General features: G+C 36.6%; 1 long non-coding RNA gene across 2 annotated transcripts in view; it reads left to right on the forward strand.

Annotated features, from left to right (window-relative positions):
• The window catches only part of LOC123605808, a 117,893-nt gene that overhangs the window by 40,515 nt on the left and 57,552 nt on the right, over positions 1 to 19,826 (forward strand). Inside the window, exons 3-5 of one of the 2 annotated variants that reach the window (XR_006715894.1) lie at positions 16,218 to 16,297; positions 18,208 to 18,360; positions 18,993 to 19,066. This is a non-coding gene — a long non-coding RNA (uncharacterized LOC123605808). The remainder of the gene's footprint in view (positions 1 to 16,217; positions 16,298 to 18,207; positions 18,361 to 18,992; positions 19,067 to 19,826) is intronic. The other variant, XR_006715895.1, reaches the window with a different exon arrangement.

Consider the following 19,826-nt stretch of genomic DNA (forward strand, 5'->3'; position numbering starts at 1 on the left):
ATGCCCAAGGAACTGCATCTTTCCTTAAGAGATACCTCTAACTTGTCCGAAGACCCTGCAGAGACTAGAATAGCTCTGATAGAGGCATTATAGCCATACTAAAAAATGGCATGGTAGCATAATCTGAAATTAGCTTATAGGGAAAAATCTATTTTGTAAGAATGAACAAACACTCCAACTCTTGCACACATAAGTTCATAACAGAAAATTAACCCCGTGTGAAAACTTCCTAAGTTCAATCACTAGTTAGTTTACTTCATGCATGCCTGCATCTATTCATTCAATACATATAATAAAAGAATACTGTCTCTGCTGATCTAATAGATAAGGAATTTCAGAGAGAGTTCCACAGTGAAAGAAATTTAACCCCATTGCTATTACATGCTATCACTGTGTGATTATATGCATATTATTGTGATTACCCATTAATTTATAACAGTGCACATTCAGTGTGCATTGTTGAAAACTTGCTTAGTGCTTTCTGAATATGTGCTAAGGAGAAGCTAGCATTTTATGCAACCATATGATTAGCCCCTGGCCCCACCATTTTCTATTTACCCTTTAAAGAAAATCCCGGCTGAGCTTTGCTACTCTAGCTATTGTTGAGTTCTCTGGATGGGTCCTTTTGGGTGGCTGCCCGAGCTCATTAGGCCTCCACACCTAGCTCAGGCAGCATTAGCCAGCAGATTTATCTTAATATAAACAATGTTACTGAATGTGCTGTGTTGTATTACCTTTCTTGAGTCTTTACCTCTGTATGAGTTCTCTTTTTATTTCTATTTATGCCACAATGAAAGCTTTTCAGTGAGCAACCAAATTTTTTCAAGATCACAGCTCTGAGTTCCATGGGTGCCCTTTTTGAAATCACAGGGGTTAGTGCTTTATGTATTAATCATGTCCAGCTCTTATTTCACAGATTAATCTATCCAGCTAAAACATTGCAAACAACTCAAGCTTCCTTTTCTTCCTTTTACTTAAAGATGTGTTTTGGACAGTGTTGAGAAAGACTTCCGCCTTAGTGAGAAGAGGGTGAGACTGACGTGGAGCTGGTTGTTTGGTGTGGAAGTTGTTACTGGTTGATCAGTCAGCTTCTCTAATTCTTAGTGCTTGACGGAGTTACTGATGAAGGTTGTCAAAGTACGTTCTTTGAAGGTTGCTTCACAGTACTTCTTTTGCCTTCTCCTGATAACTATATCCCCAGTTTTCTTTCAGCCCATGGGGTAGTGTTGTTTCAATGCCACTTGGTTTAAGCATGTACCTAGGTCTGAGCCAATTAGCATATCATATTTCCTGGTTACAATGATTTGTTTAGAGAAGGTTAGGTGATCAGATTGGAGCCAGTGAGACACAGTGAATACTCGGTTGGGTGGGAATGCTGGTGGGGGGACGGGGCAAGAAGTCTTTTTTCTACTAGACATGAATGAAGAAAGATGTATCTTTAGGACCTCTAAGAAGTCACTTGAGACCACTGTGGGACAGATTTGGATGGTTTTGTGCCCCTGGGTCCAGCCAAGCCTATAAAGTCAGATATACCCTTGGATTTTTCAGTAATGTGAGCAATTCTCATTTTGCTTAATCTAGTCTGGGGTGGAATAAACAACTTGTATAGGGTTATGGGTATGAGGAATTATATGAGTTGAGGTCATATTTGCTAGCACTGGGGCATCATTAAGATAGTTTGGAAATCCCTCTCGGTTTCCCTAGATCTTAAGACTCTACCCCTTCAAGAAGAATTTGAGAGTTTCAACAGCTACTCTTCAGCTAACTCTCATTCCACTCTACCCTAGTCCCAAGCTTGGCCAACCCTGTCTCTCTTGCAGCTACAAGGAATGTGGAAGAAACCTCAGGATCATCACTCCATCATAGTTCTTCCTTATAAACAGAAATCAGAGTCCACACTCTTGGAATCATCATTAGTGTCTGAGACGACTTTAAAAAGGACATGAAACGTGAAATAAAACTATGTCACTTCATTTGTGTATTAGCAGGTCTCAACCTGGAATTGAGTGGGGTTCCTAAAGAAGTAGGATGAGGAATATGTTCAGTGTCAAGTTTTCAGATTATGAGAGAATTTCATTTTCTTACTTTGAGTCTGACTTCTTAAAATTGATAAGTGAAAGAAGAAATTCAGGAGGTAAAATGTTTACATATTTCTGAAAATGCCAGCAAAATTTTTAAATGTTTTTATTTATTTTTGAGAGAGAGAGAGAGCATGCACGCATGTGCTGAGGTGCAGAGAGAGAGAGGGGGACAGAGTTTTCAGAGGGGACTCTGCACTGACAGCAGTGAGCCCAATGTGGAGCTCAAACTCACAAACCATGAGATCATGACCTGAGCCAAAGTTGGGTGCTTAACTGACTGAGCCACCCAGACAGCCTTGTCAGCAAATACTTTTGATAATATTTAAACATGTATATGGAAGACTGAGGAGTATTTCTTTAGTTAGATGTTCTCATAATATTTAAAATATGGTTATTTTGGTATATTCAATTTGTGAAAATTTGTTACTCCTTATACTTAAGACACATAAATATAGTCAACTTGTCTTGATAAAGAAGCAAACACAATACAACAGAGCGAAGATAGTCTTTTTAACAACTGGATAATCACATGCAAAAAGGTTAATCCAGACATATACCTTACACCCCTCACAAAAAGTAGCTCAAACTGGAGAACATTCCTGAATATAAGACCCCTAGAAGAAAACATAGAAGAAACGTTTGATGGCTTTGTACTTTTTAGACTTGATAAGCTGGACTTCATTAAAATTTTAAGTCTGCTCTACAAAAGACACTGTCAAGAGAATGAGAAAACAGGACCCAGACTGGAAAAATTGCTTTCAAAAGATTCATCTGATAAAGGACTGTTATCCATAATATAAAAGGAATTCTTAAAACTCAACAATAAGAAAACAAACACCTGATTAACAAATGAGCCAAAGACCTTGACAAAGACCTCATTAAAGAAGATATACAAATAGCAGATAAGCATATGAAAATATGGCCCACATCATATGCCCTCAGCAAACGTAGACTAAAACAACAATGAGATACTACTACCTACCATGTGTCAGAATGGTCAGAATCCAGAACACTGACAATACCAAATGCTGGAGAGGATATGGAGCAACAGGAACTCTCATTCACTGCTGGTGGGAATACAAAATGGTATAGCTACTTTCAAAGACAGTTTGGTAATTTCTCACAAAACTAAATATACTCTTACCATATAATCCTGTACTCCTATTCCTTGCTATTTTTTCCAAAGGGGTTGGAAACATGTCCATGTAAAAACCTGCAAATGCATGTTTATAGAAACTTTATTCATAATTGTCAAAATTTAGAAGTAACCAAGATGTCCTTCAGTAGCTGAATGGATAAAATGTGGTATATCCAGATAATGGGATATTATTCAGTGCTAAAAATAAATGAGCTATGAAGCCATGGAAAGATATGGAGGAACCATAACTGCATATTACTGAGAGAAGCCAATCTGAAAAAGCTACATACTATATGATTCCAACTATATAACATTTTAGAAAAGGCAAAACTATGGAGTCAGTAAAAAGGTCAGTGGTTTCGAGTTAAGGGTTGGGATATGGAGTGCAGAGTATTTCTAGAGCAATGAAAATATTCTGTAGGATACTCTAATGATGGATACATGTCATTATACATTTGTCCAAATCTATGGAATGTTCACTCACTAAGAGTGAACCCTAATGTAAACTATGGGCTTTGCGTGATAATAATATGTCAATGTAGGTTCATCAGTTGCAACAAATGTACCATTCTTGTGGGGGATGTTAATGGCAAGGAGGTCTATGCATGTGGGGGGGGGGGCAGGGACAGTATGGGAAATCTCTACTTTCTTCTCAATATTTCTGTGAAAATAAAACTGCTCTGAAAATAAAATCTATTTAAAAATAAAAAAAAGATATGTGTACTCTCTATATATTGCAATAAAAATATTTTTTCAAATCCTAGTTACTATAGTGTCAAAACTGAATAAAATTATCTGAATTTTTTTATCAATAGAATTCATTTAAAAGGTAGATGTTATATGTTCCCTAACCCAGTAAATTATATGGCCTAGTGTATGTATTAAATTTGGCTGAAATTTTGAGTTGTGTGAGAACACTACATTCATTTCAGTTAGAGAAAATTCCTAGGGAAACCTGAATGTGATAGTTCATCAAAGTATCTGTTATTAGTTAGGAACCACCTAAAATAAGCCTACAAGTCCTCCATCTGTTCAAATTCTTCATTTCCTCTTGTTTCTAGTGTATGGTTTTTTTTATTACTGAAAAAAAAGTTTGTTTGTTTGTTTGTTTTTAATGTCTTTTAGGACAATCTCTGTGTGCCTTTCCAGGTTTCCACTGTAACTCTTCTGTACTGCATAAAACACTTTTCTAGGATTTTATTTGGCCCAGTCATTTTTGCTGTGTGCTTTTGAGTGGATCAGTTTATTTATTCCTGATGCTGATTCCCACTTAATTCTCTGGGAGTAGGACTGACATTGCACATAAAGCACTTTAAGCTTCTCAGAAGTTAAGCACTGAAAAAATGATAATGTTGTTTTATTGCAGTTGTTTATTGTTTATAAAAGCATTCAGATATTACTCATCTTAGAAAATGTCTTTTTTCATTTTCTAACCTATTGGACATTATTAACTGAATTTTCAGATCTGGTTCCTAGAACACATTTATCACTGTTTCATCTACCTGTCTATATGTGTCTACCTAACCCATCATCTATCTTTCATTTATCTATTATCATTATATTTTAATTCTAGTTGTATTTGTTAGACTGATCTATCAAGTGGAACCCTTTTGAAAATTTGGGAGTTCTTATTTTTTTCTTTCTGGAATTTTGTGATGAATATGAATACAGAGTTGAGTTGTTTTGCTGGTTGTGATGGGCGGTGTTTACTCTGTATGCCTTGGTGAGTCTCCTTTGTTGCATTGCTCTGTTTGCGGCTGTGACTTTGCCGTGGTTGTGGGCTGGTACTTACACACGATAGATAAACTGTAGGTTGGATTAAAAGACAGCTAAGGCTATAGTGGAAGAGTCCACCTGTGAGTACTTTAAACCCTTTTCCTTCCCATCTTTTTGAACCATGTCTTTCCTAAATCTTAAATTTAAAGTAGTGTATGTTATTAATTTTTCCAATTAGTACAGTGAATAGTATTTATCAGTGTTTCATTTTACATATTTTTATTCACATTTTCTGAATTATTCCTAAATGAGATCATTTATGTAAAAGTATCAATTACTAGCTTGAACTCTTGACAGGCACTGAACAAACATTAGTTTTGATTTTTAAAAATTCCTTTCCTTGTTAATTTTTTTGCTAGTTTGACCTAATGTTTAGACCACTTTGTAGAAAAACTCTCCCCTTGGTAAGAGGCAGTCAAAAGTGAGGAAAGCTGCAAATATGAGCAGGGAACTTGATCATTCACTAGGTTCCAGATATGCCAGTCATTGTTACTATGCAAAACAATTTGGGATTGTGGCATTCCTCAGATCACTTATAAGACTTTGTTCATGGGGGCTGCAAACTTTGAAACTGGAAATATCATGGATTTGCCATGGATAATGGAAGGGAGCTGATTGATATTGATAGATTTCAAGGACGATGGCCTTTCTCATCAGGACCAGTGGTCCATATAATACTTGGACCAAATAATTACCCAATGCAGTGAATACTTTTCAATTCTTCTTTGACCTCCAGACATAGTAATAGCGTCTAGTCAAATAAACATTGTACTCTAATGCAGAGTTGATAAGCTGGCCTCTATTTTTCACTCCATTAATGATGTCTCAAAACATTCCTTCATCTTTCTGTAAAACCTCCTGCTCCAATGAGCCTCATGCCATCCATCTTCCATGCTCATTATATCCCCTATCTTTTATTAGATAATACAGTGGTCTCCTCGCTACCCATTCTTCTTCATTAAAGCTTTTCTTTTAAATTTTTTTATTTTAAATGAATTCCTATTTACAAGAGTTCTAAAGAAGTATACAGAATTCCCATATACCCTTCAGCCCACTTCCCTAATGTTAGCCTCTTATTGAAACAAGGAAATTAGCATTGGTTCAACATTATTAACTAAATGACAGGCTTTAATTGGATTTCACCAGTTTTTACACATGTCCTCTGTTTCAAGGTCCAGTCCAGTGCCACGTTGCTCTTGGTTGTTATGTCTCTTTAGGCTTCTCCAATCTATCTTTCCTTGTTTTATAGCCTTTCCTTGTTTTTCATGACTTTGACACTTTTGAAGATTACTGACTAGATGTTTTTAGAATGTCCCTCAATTTGTCCCTCATTGTGACATGTTTTCAATTGATTAGACTGGGGTTAGGATTTGGAGGAAGACTGCTGCAGAAGTGAAGTATCCTTCCCATCACATCATATTAGGGGGTGCATGATGTCAATATGACTTAGGACTGGTGCTATAAACCTTGATCCCTTGGTTAAAGTAGTGTCTCCCAGGTTTCTCCACTGTAAAGTTATCATTTTTTTTCCCTTTTCAGACTCTTGTGTTAGACAGGAGTCACTAAATCTAGCTCACACATAAGGGGAGGAGAATTAAGCTCCACTTCCTAGAGGGAGAAATATTGAAAAATGTTTAGATATATGTTAAAATCACCACAGTAATTAATAAATATATTGGGAAGATAGTTCAAGGCTATGTGAATATCCTGTTTGTCCTTAATGTTTGGTGGCTACTTTTAGCATTCATCTGTGGATCTTGCCTAAAACAAATATTTCTGTGGTAATTTTCAATTTTCCTCATTCCTTCTACATTTAGCATTTAGAATTATTCTGTATGGAACATTTGTCACTTCCCCCCTATTTATTTATTTAATCACTTACTTATATCAGTATTAATTCATGGTTGTTTATTTTATTTTTATGCTATAATCCAAACCAATTGTTTTATTGCTCAAAAAGCTTTGGCCATTGGAAATTTTTAAGATTGTTTTGCATGACCTTCCTCTACCCTTCTTAATTGTTTTTTTTTTTTTATTTTTTAAGTACTTCAATTTTGGTATTTATCACAGCTTTTCTATTTATTAATTAAAGACAATCTGTTCATTGTTTTTTGTTGCAATTTGTACCATTGTTCTGAGTGACTTCCATGCCTATGTGAACAACTTATCCAACAACTTACCCAACTTAAACAACATCTCATTTCTGTGACTTTATCAACTCTCATGATCTTTATTTCCACTCAACTTCAACCACGTACAACAGTTCCCATGCCCTGATTCTTGCTATTACCTGGAATTGCTCTACTTTAGCAATATTAATTTTCAACATCTAATTTTCCACGTCTCTCAATCTCTTCCCCCAACAATTATTCTTTCTTCTCATAGAAAACTCAAATCTCTTCATTTCTCTTTTTCCCCAGTCCATAAACTGTAAACTTCACAGCCCATGAGCCAGTCCTTCAACCAGTTGCTGGCAAAACCCAAGAACCTTGTTATGCTTTTGGTTGAGTTTGGCAAGCCTTCTAGGTATATAGAATTCACTCTCTCTCCCACTCTGCACTCTGCTTAAAGCTGTCACTCTACAGCTTTTTACTCCCACCTCTTCTCAGCTGATGAGCTCATTTCTTGCTGCACAAAGACAATAGAAATCATTAGAGAGAACACCCCCAACTCCAGGCAACAAACTTATTATCTTACCTATCCTACTTTTATATTTCTCTCCTTTCCTTTTGTTCCTCCCATGAAGGATATAGATCTCTTCCTATTTAAGGCTAATTCCTTCCATGTGGGCTCTGAGTCCCACTCTTTCCCTCCTTTATAACTCTCTCAGTTTCTTGATTTTTTTTCTCATTCATATCGTTAAACTCTTCCTTTCTCTTGCTGACTCCTATACTTGACTATGTAAACAAAGCAAAATGAAATAAAAGACTTCCCTCCCTCAAGCCCACGTTGTCCTCCCAGTACATCCGTATCTTTATTTGCATCTGGATAGGCACACTCTTTGAGAATTGTCTACTTACCTGACTCTACGTCTTAGTCCACCACAATTCAACTATTGTCCTGCACCATTCCACTCTACTGTTCTTACCGAATGCCAATGGCCCCATATAATTCAATCCAACAGATTTTTATCAGTCTTCATATTAGTTGCTCGTCCCTGTTGATCATTCTTTCCTCCTCAAAATTCTTCTTTTTATTTTGCTTCAGTGGCATCTTTATTTTTTACTCCAACCATTCTGGCTATTCTTCTTTTGTTACCTATCCTTTGAGGTTACCTCTTCATACACCAGCACACTCTTGGAGAGGGGGATTTGTTCTCTCCAAAGCCCTTAATTACTCTCCCCATGGCTTAAAAATCTGTGTTTCCAGCCTAGAAGTCTCATAAGCCTGAGCTCTGGATGTCTACCTGATTCCTAGATACCACCACTTGTATGTTCCTTAGGTACTTTTGTATTCACATCCCAAATTAAGCTCTACATTTTTCTCCTCATTCTGTAACTCTCTTTTTTCCCTCTCTTGGGGAGTGGTACCGCTATTTCTTTGGAGCTAAAACCAGAAATCTGGGAGTCTTCCTTGACTTTATTATTTCTCTTGCTTCCAGAAGTAATTTTTTGTTTTTTATTTTTTTTATTATGCCAAGAATACTCTTATCTGCCCTTTACATTCTTTCAAGTCTCTCAAATCATCCCCCTTACATGCCTTCTTTGACCACCTCTCTACCTCCAGGACCCTCCTTTGTATTTTATGGTACCCCTACATTTGGTTAAAGTTAGCATACAAATGCTTTGTTTACTTTCCTGTAACTCCAATAAGTAGGGCAGAATAAATGAATTCTTTTGATTTTTTATTAACCATAACTACTTTTCACTGCTCTTCATTTAAATCTTTTTCTAGGCAAAAAGTGATATAAAGGAGATTTCATTTCAGAAAATCATTTTAGAGACATTCCTCATGGAAACGTCATTACAAATGGTAGTTGGGTTCTTAGACAATCCAATATCCTAATTCATAATATAGCTGAAATTAATTTATAATTCCCCTTTGAATTTTCCTATATATTATCATTGCTCTGGAAAATCCCATATTTTCCTTTCTTCCCCTTCCCTATTACCTGTCATTTCTTTTCCTTCCATAGCATCTCATTCACATAATGGGTTAAATAGCTTTTTATGAGTTTTATGAGATCTCTTTGCTACACTGATTGCTTGCAAAATGGCAAGTTGCAGTTCTTAGCAAGAAGAGAATATGTTGGCAAAGATAATGTTCATGCCCCTAGTTGAATCCACATCAATTGATTATTCCTTTGTTTATGGAAAAACGGAATGGCTAGAGGTTATGACTGCCACAAAGCCTGGGACCCACTATCTATCAATTACTGAAATGGGATTGCAATTTCTCCATACACATTTTCTCTAGATCATTGCTAAGGCAGTCGATGGCCACCAAGGGTAAAAGTAGTAATGGCCTGGATGTATGCCAGGTTAGCCATTTATATGTATAAATGTTGGTTGTTCAGGTTTACAAAACTTGGAGGAGTACACACACATACATACATACACACATACACTTTAACCATTAAAAACAATCTTGTGATCTAGTATTTCTGCTTGGGCTATCAGTGTAGAAGAAAAACCTGCTATAAAGCAAAATCTCTTCTGCCTTGAGGTTGTGACTTCTTGATGAGAATCACTCAACTGAAATCCCCAAAACTGAATTTCCAATTTACTTATACCTGAGTGGTTAATGTTCACATTTCACTCAGATGTTGGACTCAGCCCAAGAGTATACTTGGATTGGGCTCCTATTAGCAAAAATTTCTAGAACTGTGGATGATATTTGTTGCATTGTCCTTCACCTGGTTAACCCGCCTGATGCTTTTGCTGATACAGCGAATTTCTCAGGCTGCCAGGTACCATGGTTATCTGTCTCCTCATGTTGATTTCTGGCAGTCAACAGGCATGCTGCTGTGCCTCTTAATGTCCATGTGCAGAAGCAAGGTCTTGGTTGCAGCTGGTCAAACATGAAGCTTGTATGTATTAGTCTGTCATGTACCCACAACTACTTTGTGGCTCTACTCACCTAGACCTAATTGCCTAAGATAAATTATTCAGTACACATTCTTGATGTAGTTTTTCAGTCATCTTTATGTTATGAAGAGTTTATGTTCAAAAGGAATCACCTGGACTTCATATTTTGGTGGTTGCAGCTTATCATAAACTGTAGCTTACGTATTAGAGGTACACTCACTAAGTTGTGTCAATACTAATTGTATACCTAAGCATAGCCTGTTGACCAAGGAGTGGAGTGTGCTAAGAGAAATTGTGGTCTGGTCCTTCGCCTTTTTGTGGGAATGGTATTTGATCTAATGATTATAATTTGTTAGCCAGTTAGTGTATACTGAACATGTGAAATGCTTAAAGCATAGCCCTAAGCATTTTAAAGAGGTTCAATACTCTGTCTTTGATTTAGTCACTTAAAACACATACTCATAAAATGGTCCTAAAACAATCTCTGGGTGATGGTTCATTAAGTACAAGCCTATAAATTTTATCTACAGTCAGTGCTTAGGTTAGAGTCAAGGAGTGATCAGAGTAAGGGAAAGTACATTCACTCAACAATTCTAGAAAAGATTTATTGAGTGCTTACTTTGTATCAGGCACTGTGCTAGGCTAGATATTAGGGATACCAAGATAAATCCATTCACTTGCCTCAGGATCTTAAGAGGAAGACAGCATGTGAAAAGGACATGGGCAAACTGCTATAATAGGAACAAAAAGAAAACTCTGAGGAGTGAAGCTTTCAGAGGTATGTAGAGAATTCGTAAAACTGTGAATCTGCAGTTCTACATAGAGCTACTGCTTGCAATATTTGGTTCCTAGTTACCTTGGCTAGAAATGACGTATCATGCCACACTTTGTCCCAAGCCCTCTGTCAACAAACTGACCATTTGGAATTCATTAAAGTGATAAAGGTGAACTTTGCAAACTTTATGTTAGACTTTAAATTACCGAAAGGCATAAGGAGGAACTTAGAAGTTCACTTTGTTTAACCAAGTGGGCCCATGTATTGAACAAATATTTGGGTGTGTGGTGAAATAGCACAGGCACAGCCAAGTGGGATGGGATGATATTGGGAGACAGAAACACACTGCTAGTACAAGAAGATTCTTCAGGACTTTTTGCAATATTCAGATCCTTGTCCACGGTTTGTCTCACTATGTCATGCCTATCTTCAGGTAGTATTGTCCTGAAATGCATAGACCACTGTGGTCTAGCAGAAATATAATGTGAGATTCATATATTTTAAATTTCCTAGTAGTTACATTAAAAAAGTTAAAAATAAAGAGGCAAAATTAAGTTTAGCAATATATTTTATTTAACCTAATATATCCAAAATAGTATTTCAACATGTAGTTAATATAAAAATTTAGTACTTTTCTCATACTTCAAGAATTCAATAGCCACATTTGGCTAGTGGCTACCATATTGTATAGTGCAGCTCTAGGCTGATACATACTGTTTTTTTAAGAGTCTCCATAGAGGATGATTCTTCAACCTTTTTTGGGATTCCATTCCAATGTTAATTGATGCTGGGAAAATGCTCTTAAATGTAGCACAGATTCCTTATGCCAACATTTGGCTGTCTCTTCTCATCTCATGCAGTTATCATGGAATATTTACTGAACTTCTGTATACTAGGTTACATGTTAGGTGTTGGGATATAATAGCAAGTGCCACTACTGTGGTTCCTGCTTTTAGGAGGCTTACAGGGTATAATGTAGAAGAGAAATAGTAAATAAATAAATGTGTAATTATGGCATGTGTTGTAGTGGAAAAGGTCAGAGAACACCTATGAGGACTTGTGACTGAAGAGTCTCTCCTAGTCTGGAGGGACTGGGAGACTTCCCTTCAGGGAATGGCCTTGATCTGAAATCATAATGATACCTACAGAGGGGGGCTCTGAGACAAAAAGGCATTTGGCATCTTGAAGGATCAAACAGGAAAATGGTGTGGCTCAAGTGGAAAGAGTAAAGGCAAAAGTGGTTCCTAATGAGGTTGGGGAATTAGGCAGAGGCCAGAACACATGTGGCCTTTAGGCCTCATTAAGGACCAGAATTCTTCTAAAAGCAAGAAGAGGCCACTGTATGTTTTTAAGGAATAGAGGGACATTACTGGATTTGTGTCTTAGAATATCCTCTGCTATAAACTGGAGAATGGAGCTGAAGGAAAACAGATGAATGTGGAGTAACATTTCAGGAAACTTAAAAAAAACCCTGTTTTATTTATTTTGAGAGAGAGAACGTGTGTGTGTGTGCGCACACTTGCACACCCATGAGCAAGCAGGGGAGGGGCAGAGAGAGAGGGAGAGAGAGAATCTCAGTCAGGCTCCATGCTGTCAGTGCAGAGCTGGATGCGGGGCTCGATCTCATGAACGTGTGAGATGATGACTGAACCAAAATCAAGAGTTGGACATTTAACCACCTGAGCCACCCAGATGCTGCAAGAAACTATTTTATAACCCGAGTAAGGGGATTAGGGCAGTGGCTACCTAAAGCATTAAACTGATGACTTTGAGACATATTAATAGTTAGGGCTCGATGATGCATTGAATAGTGGGGGAAGGTGGCACTGAGTACCGGGAAGAGGAGTGTCTGGACTGATTCTTTGCTTTTCTGACCTGTTGAAATAAATTGGTCCTTTTGAGCTCTCTCAGCTTTCCTCTAGCATGCTGAAAACTTTAGGGTGAAGTATCCATCATCTAAAATAGAAAATATAGTGTTAATTTGCCTGTCATCTTTCTTTTTTGCTTGAATCAGAAATTTGTAATTTGTAATGTAATGTTAGTGTAACATAAAGAAAAAAATTAATAGTGAGCTTCTGTCCATATCTCTTATGCTTTAACTTACTGAGTAATCACAGGGTGAATCACTTAACAAATTTACTGCCTTTAACATTGTTGTCTTTTTTCTTATACATTATATAATCTTTGCATTGACACATAATATTATTGCCATATGATTGTCATCAGTAGCCATTAATGACAGACTTTGCAGAGGAAGGCTAAAGGGAAACAATAAAGGAAATAATTCATCTGATCTCAAAGTTTCCTAAACCAATTAAGAAACCACAACAATAAGCTTTAATTAATTTTTTACAACTCTTCTGTACAGATTTGTAATCATTCTTAGCTAATCATTAAAAGATTACATTTTGCATTGCTATCTTTTTTTAACATTAGTTATTAAATAGTTCATTTATTTCCTATTCCAAGTCTACTCTGACATAAAAAATTCAAACTGTTAAATAATGCAAAAGAGTTTGGCTTTGACAATAATGTTCATTCATTCATGGGATAATTATTTAGCTCCTAGATACTTAACAGGACAGATAACCCTTGAGGAGTTTAAAATATAGCAGTAGAGGCATAGATGAATAAATACATAAATAAATACATAATTTAATACAGTAGTGATAAGTGCTATTTATAAAAGGGAAAGAGATACAGAGCTTAGAACACCAATGAGGGCTATGTAGATATGGTGATGAGGGAAGAACTTTCAATAAGGGAAACGTGAACAGTGCCCTGAAGGTAGTAGGGAGTATGAACTGAGTAAGTATCTGAGGTAAGACCCTTTGAGGCACAGGGAAGCAAGTACAAAGATTCTGAAGCGGTCATGTGCATCTTCCAAGAACATTGGTAAAGAAGCCCGTGATGCTGAACTGCTATGAGGAAGGGAACAAAAGAGGAAACAAGGTCAAAGAGATGATGAGGGGCCATATTATGAAAAGTGTTAAGGTCAAATAAAGATTTTGGATTTTATTTAAGTACAAAAGGAGTCATTGGAGGGCTTTGAACAGAGGGCAAATTTGAATTTAAATGTAGGGTATATGATAAAAAGGCAAATTAGGCATGATTCTTAGGTTTTTGGCCTGGGAATTGGATACAACGTGATGCCATTTATTGAGGTGGGGAAAACTAGGGAGGAATGGATTTAGAGGAGAAATCAAAATAGTTCAGTTTGGAGCGTGTTAAACTTGAAATGCCTCTGAGAAATTCTGGTGGCTGGAAATATGCATATGAAACTATACCTAGAATTTAAAGCAGCTGTTGAAATTCTTGTCCATGGATCCCAGGAGGTTTATTCTGCAGCCACTACTGTTTGTATTTATCTCCCCTCTTTGCCTAATTTTTACTTCTGCCTTAGACCTTATGGAGGGGCAGAGGACATTCTTCCTATTGGAGAAGGATAGTAGTCCCTATGTGGATGATGATAGTGGTATAGAGTGGGAATAATTATTCAGTTATAGGCATTTGTTGAAACCTTGCTGTGTGCAAAATCATAATAGGGAGCAAAAGCAAACAGAGTCTTTGTCTTCACTGAGCTTAAAATCTGGTGCATAGTAGGGCATAGTGGCCTAGATAAGACCTTAATCAGGTAATCACAAAAGCAAACATAACATTGTAATGATATCATGTAATGGAACAGAGATGCATGTTGCTGGAGTGTATAACAGGAGGAGTTATGTCTTGATATGGAGGTCAAGGAATGCTTTCTGTTGGTGTTATCATGAGTTGTTATGTGAAAGGTGAGTAGGAGTTAACTAGGCAAAGAATGGTCCAGGGAGAGGGAACAGCATATGCAATAGTCCTGTGGCAGGAGGGACAATGGTACATATTCATACGTAAAGAAGACTAGACTATGGCAGGAGAACAGAGAGTGAGGGATAGCATTGCACAAGATCAAGGTGGAGATTCACACAGCAAACAGTTAATGGCTTGTAGGCCTCATGGTTTGAGAAAAATCATTGTGGTTACAGTGTAGAGAATAGATTGAGGCTGAGGGATGGAGGAAAAGGACACAAAGAAAGGATTAGGGAGACCATGGATCTCAGCAAGGAGGCTTCTGTAGTAGTCTAGGTGAGAGATGAGGGTGGTTTGGATAGGGTGGGATAGAACTAGGGTAAGATCAATTTCCCAGGGGGAGCTGAGGAAGTGGGGAGCTGAAGCTCAGTCTCAAATAGAGGCACCAATGCTAAGAAATAGTACAGCAGGGTGATTAAAACTTTGGGCTTTGGAATCAGATGTAACACAGATTTGAGACATAACTCTTCTACTTACTGCTGCGTGACTTCACACAGACTTCTTTAAATTGGGGCTAATAGTACCTATACCACAAATTATTGTAGGGATGAAATCAGACTATATGATAAAATGCTAAGCCAGTACTCAATAATTACAGTATTGTCACTTGATGGAATTTAGAAGTCACCTCTAGAAAGAGGTGTCAGGGGAAAAAACAGGTTTTTTTTCTATATTTGTTGGAAATCTTTAGAGAAAACCATCTACAAATCTACAAATTTACAGGTTTACTGAGCATCCATTTTCAGCAATCACTTGCAAGAATAATAGGAATTGGTTATTGATTATAGTTTTGATTTTGAGTTAGGCTTTCAAAGGAAATGGTCCTGAGATAGGCTTTTATAGAAAATGGGCCCTATGTAAAAATATTGACATATAATAAAATTTGTGATCTTAACATCTGTGATCAATGTGATTAAAATTTTGTCCATCTTTATTTGATATAATATAAAAAGCAAAACAAAAACAAAGTGTGGAAAAGAGTCCCTTTAGACTCAATTACATGCCATCATTTTCTAAACTTCATTATTTACTTACTATTAAAGGCTTATGAGTTAATTAATGTCCTGTGAATCACAAATCAATTATTTCACAATGAAGCATAAAATTAGTTTAAAGAGATTCATATATAGGCATGACATGGTGTATTGGCTTCTCTTCAGAAGTGGATCAAATAAAAATATGTGACAAGAAAAAAATGTAGATGACATGTTAGGTGGTGGGTAACTAATTGTGCTTTCAGCATCGGAGCAAAAAAAAGGCATGACCAGAATTCTAAAGAGCATGCCTTTGCATTTTTGTTTAAAACTTATAATGGCTTCATAAACATAAAATACTCTCCAAATGTGATTCAATTCAGGGACATCTTTATTTTACACACCTAAATGAAATAATATATGTTAAGTGCCCAGCCCAGGAACTGGCATATAGTATTTATAGAATAATGTTCTTCCTTTTCCTTCCCCTAAAGAAGGTGCCTCTGCAGTTATTTAATTGCAAATTTTACTAAAAGCACCTTTCTTTTCTTTTAGTAGTATTATGCTCCTTTCTGAAATTATATGTGTAATACATGCTTATTGCAGATAACTTGGAAAACACAGAAAACAACAACAAAAAGGTCATCTGTGATCATGCCCTAGAGAGAACTACTTTTGATATTAAGGTATATGTTATTTTAATACACTTTTTCTAGAATATTCATTTGGAATTCATAACCTTGGCTTTAAACAGCTTGTTTCATAGAGTACATGATAAGGAGATTTAGCCAGCTAGGGTCTATGTTGTTATTTTTGAAGAACAGAACAGATCCTAATTGCCAAATTGCCAAGCTGTGCAGATATTTTTCACTTGTTCAAATCTTTTAAAAATAAACCTCATTTTAAGAAATAGGTTTAGATTTACAGAAAAATGGCAAAGATATTACAGAGCGTTCCCATGTACCCTGAGCCCAGTTTCCCCTATTATTAACATCTTGCAGAAGTGTGGTATGTGTGTTACAATTAATGAACTAATGTTGAATGCTATTAATAACTAAAGCTCAGACTTTATTCAGATTCCCTTAGTTTTTACCTAATGTCCTTTCTCAGTTTCAGAATCTCATCTAGAATACTACATTGCATTTAGTTGTCATGTCTCCTTAAGTTCCTCTGGACTGGGAAAGTTTCTTAGATTTTCCTTGTTTTTAATGACCTTGAGAGTTTTAACGAGTACTGGTCATATATTATTTGGAATACTGCATGGGAGATTTGTTTATTCTCTCATATGTATGTATATATGTATATATACATGACTTACATATGTATTTATCATTTATCTAAGTCAGTATGGACTCATGGATATTTGGTTTATACTTTGGGCTATAATCCAATACTTCCTTATTTTGTTGCTCAAATTATTATAGCTTTGGCCATTGTGATCTCTTGCAATTGACTACTGTGTTTTTTTGACATACACTTTTTATTGGAGTCCTTTTTGTTTTGTTTTGTTTGAGTACTTTCTTACATTTTGGCACTATAAGATGCCCTAGATTCATTTTGGAAATTTCCTGTCCCTGTCCCAATCTGTCTATAATTAAAATTAAAATCAGTAGGGTCTAGAATCAGATGACCTTATTTCAAATCCTGGCTTAGCCATTTGCCAGCTATGTGATCTAGAACTGTTTTACCTTTTGGGAGATGAGCAGGGCCCAGTCTCCTCATCTGTCTGAACTTTTTTAGGGCAGGGATGTTTTTTGTCTTTTTTTTCCTTTGCTGATACTCAGTACCTATACTTGTGTCTGGGATATAGTGGTATTCAATAAAGAAATATTTGTTGAGTGAATATAAATTCAGGTAAGCAAGAAATATAAATAGCTTTGTTTTCTTATTTTGTTCTGAAATGTTTATTTAATTTATTATTTTCAATATAATTTCATTATTATCAAAGTAATATATGCTTAACGATGAAATGGTACTTCAAGATTTTTAAAAAATGTTTGTTTATTTATTTATTTTGAGAGAGAGAGAGCATGAGTGGGGGACAGAAGCAGAGAGAGAGGGGAGAGAGAGGACCCCAAGCTGGCTCCACACCATCAGTGCGGGAATCCTAGGCAGGGCTTGATCCCAGGAACCATGAGCTCGTGACCTGAGCTGAAATCAAGAGTTGGCCACTTAACTGACTGAGCCACCTAGACTCTTCAAGATTTTAAGCAAAATAATCATCTTCTAACTCATTCCCTGAGGCAACTACTTTTTAGTTTCCTTAGCTGATTGTTTTGATACCTGTCTCCTTATGTCTAAATTTTATTTTATTTTATTTGTTTTTTGTTTGTTTGTTTATTTTAGAGAGAGAGAGCATGCCCGTGCAAGGGAGAGGGGCAGAGGGAGAGAAAGAATCTCAAGTAGGCTCCACGCTCAGCCCAGAGCCTGATGCCAGGCTCAACCCCACAAACCCGGGAACATGACCTAAGCCAAAAGCAGGAGTCGGGCACTCAACTGACTGAGCTACTCAGACGCTCCTACTTATGTCTAAATAACATGTTTTTATTGTTGCTTCTTGATTTATAAATTTTATGCATTGTCTATTCACTTCCAGCTGGGGAGGATGAAGATCTAGCACCACACACTATCTTCTTATCTTCCCATTCTGCTTTCAACATAAACCAGAGACCATTAGGAACACAGCTGAAAGCAAGTTAAATTTATTATTTTCTGCAACAAAGAAGACCCTACATCATAGAGAGCAAAGGTGAGTTTCAAAGGGAGTCTTAAGGGGTGTTACAAATTTGTGGTGGTCTTAGCAGGGATTGGTCAGACTTTGTAAATTAAGGGGCAGGTGGAACATTAGTGGTTTTAGAAAACATGAGACTATGTGAAGTTACCCTTGCCTCAGTTTATTTGTGGTCTTATGTGTAGGAGTCTGAATAAACTGGTGCTAATTGTGAGAGTCTATAAAGAATATCATAGTTTGGTTTGTGAATCAGTGCACATTTTATAAAATATAATTTATGAGTTAATTCTCAATTTCTGTCTAACATCCTAGTTTCCAGAAGAGTTGCTTTTCAATTTATCACTCTCAATAGAGTTCTATCAAAACTGTGGTCAAATTAGTATTTGGTGCTTACATTTCTACAACTTTTTTGGAAGTGGAGCCACATAGTATACTTTTTTTCCTTTCCCTTTTCTCACTTTACTCTCTTATATGTAGACATTTAGAGGTCAGGCATTATTAGTGGAGCAGGCTCAAAATAGGTCTTACAACCTGGTCTGTAAACTTGCAGAAGTACCGGCTCTTTGTTTTTTCATTTGTTTCACACTGTGTGAAAGTTTGAATGAAATAAATCCAGCAATATTCCTGAAATTGCATACTTTTCCCTTTAGACAATATCAAACAGTCAGAAGTCCTGCTAGGCTAATAGCTGGTCATGTGATCAATTTTGGAATCAATATAACAGGTATCTTTATTTTTATTGGTTGCTAGTCTTATTATTTAGTTGCAAGTGTTCCTTTTATATTCTTGATACAGGAGTTTTGTCAGGTATTTGGATATTTTCTTATTTTTTATTTTGAATATTTTCTCCTGGTTTGTGGCTATCAATTTCATTTTTTTAATGTTTACTTTTGAGAGAGAGACACAGCGTGAGCAGGGGAGGGGCAGGGAGAGAGGGAGACACAGAACCTGAAGCAGGCTCAAGGCTCTGAGCTCTCAGCACAGAGCCCAACACCAGGCTCGAACTCAGGAGCTGTGAGATCATGACCTGAACTGAAGTCAGACACTTAACTGGCTGAGCCACCCAAGCACCCTCATTTCATTTTTTTTATTTGCTTTCCAAATCTTTTTTAAAATTTTAGTCCAGTATAGTTAACATACAGTGTTACATTAGTTTCAGGTATACAATATAGTGGTCCATCAATTCCTTACATTACTCAGTGCTCATCATAAGTGTGCTCTTCATCCCCTTCACCTATTTCACCCATCCCTCCACCCACCTTCCCTCTGGTAACCATCTGTTTGTTCTCTGTAGTTAACAATGTGGATGGAGCTTGAGAGTGTTATGCTAAGTGAAATAAGTCAGAGAAAGACCAATACTATATAATTTCACTCATATGTGGAATTTAAGACACAAAACAAACAATCCCATAGGGGAAAAAAAGAGAGGAAAACCAAGAAACAGACTTAACTACAGAGAACAAATTGATTATATATATATATAT

Source organism: Leopardus geoffroyi, chromosome A2, assembly GCF_018350155.1.
Source record: "Leopardus geoffroyi isolate Oge1 chromosome A2, O.geoffroyi_Oge1_pat1.0, whole genome shotgun sequence".
In the NCBI taxonomy this organism is placed as follows: Eukaryota; Metazoa; Chordata; class Mammalia; order Carnivora; family Felidae; genus Leopardus; species Leopardus geoffroyi.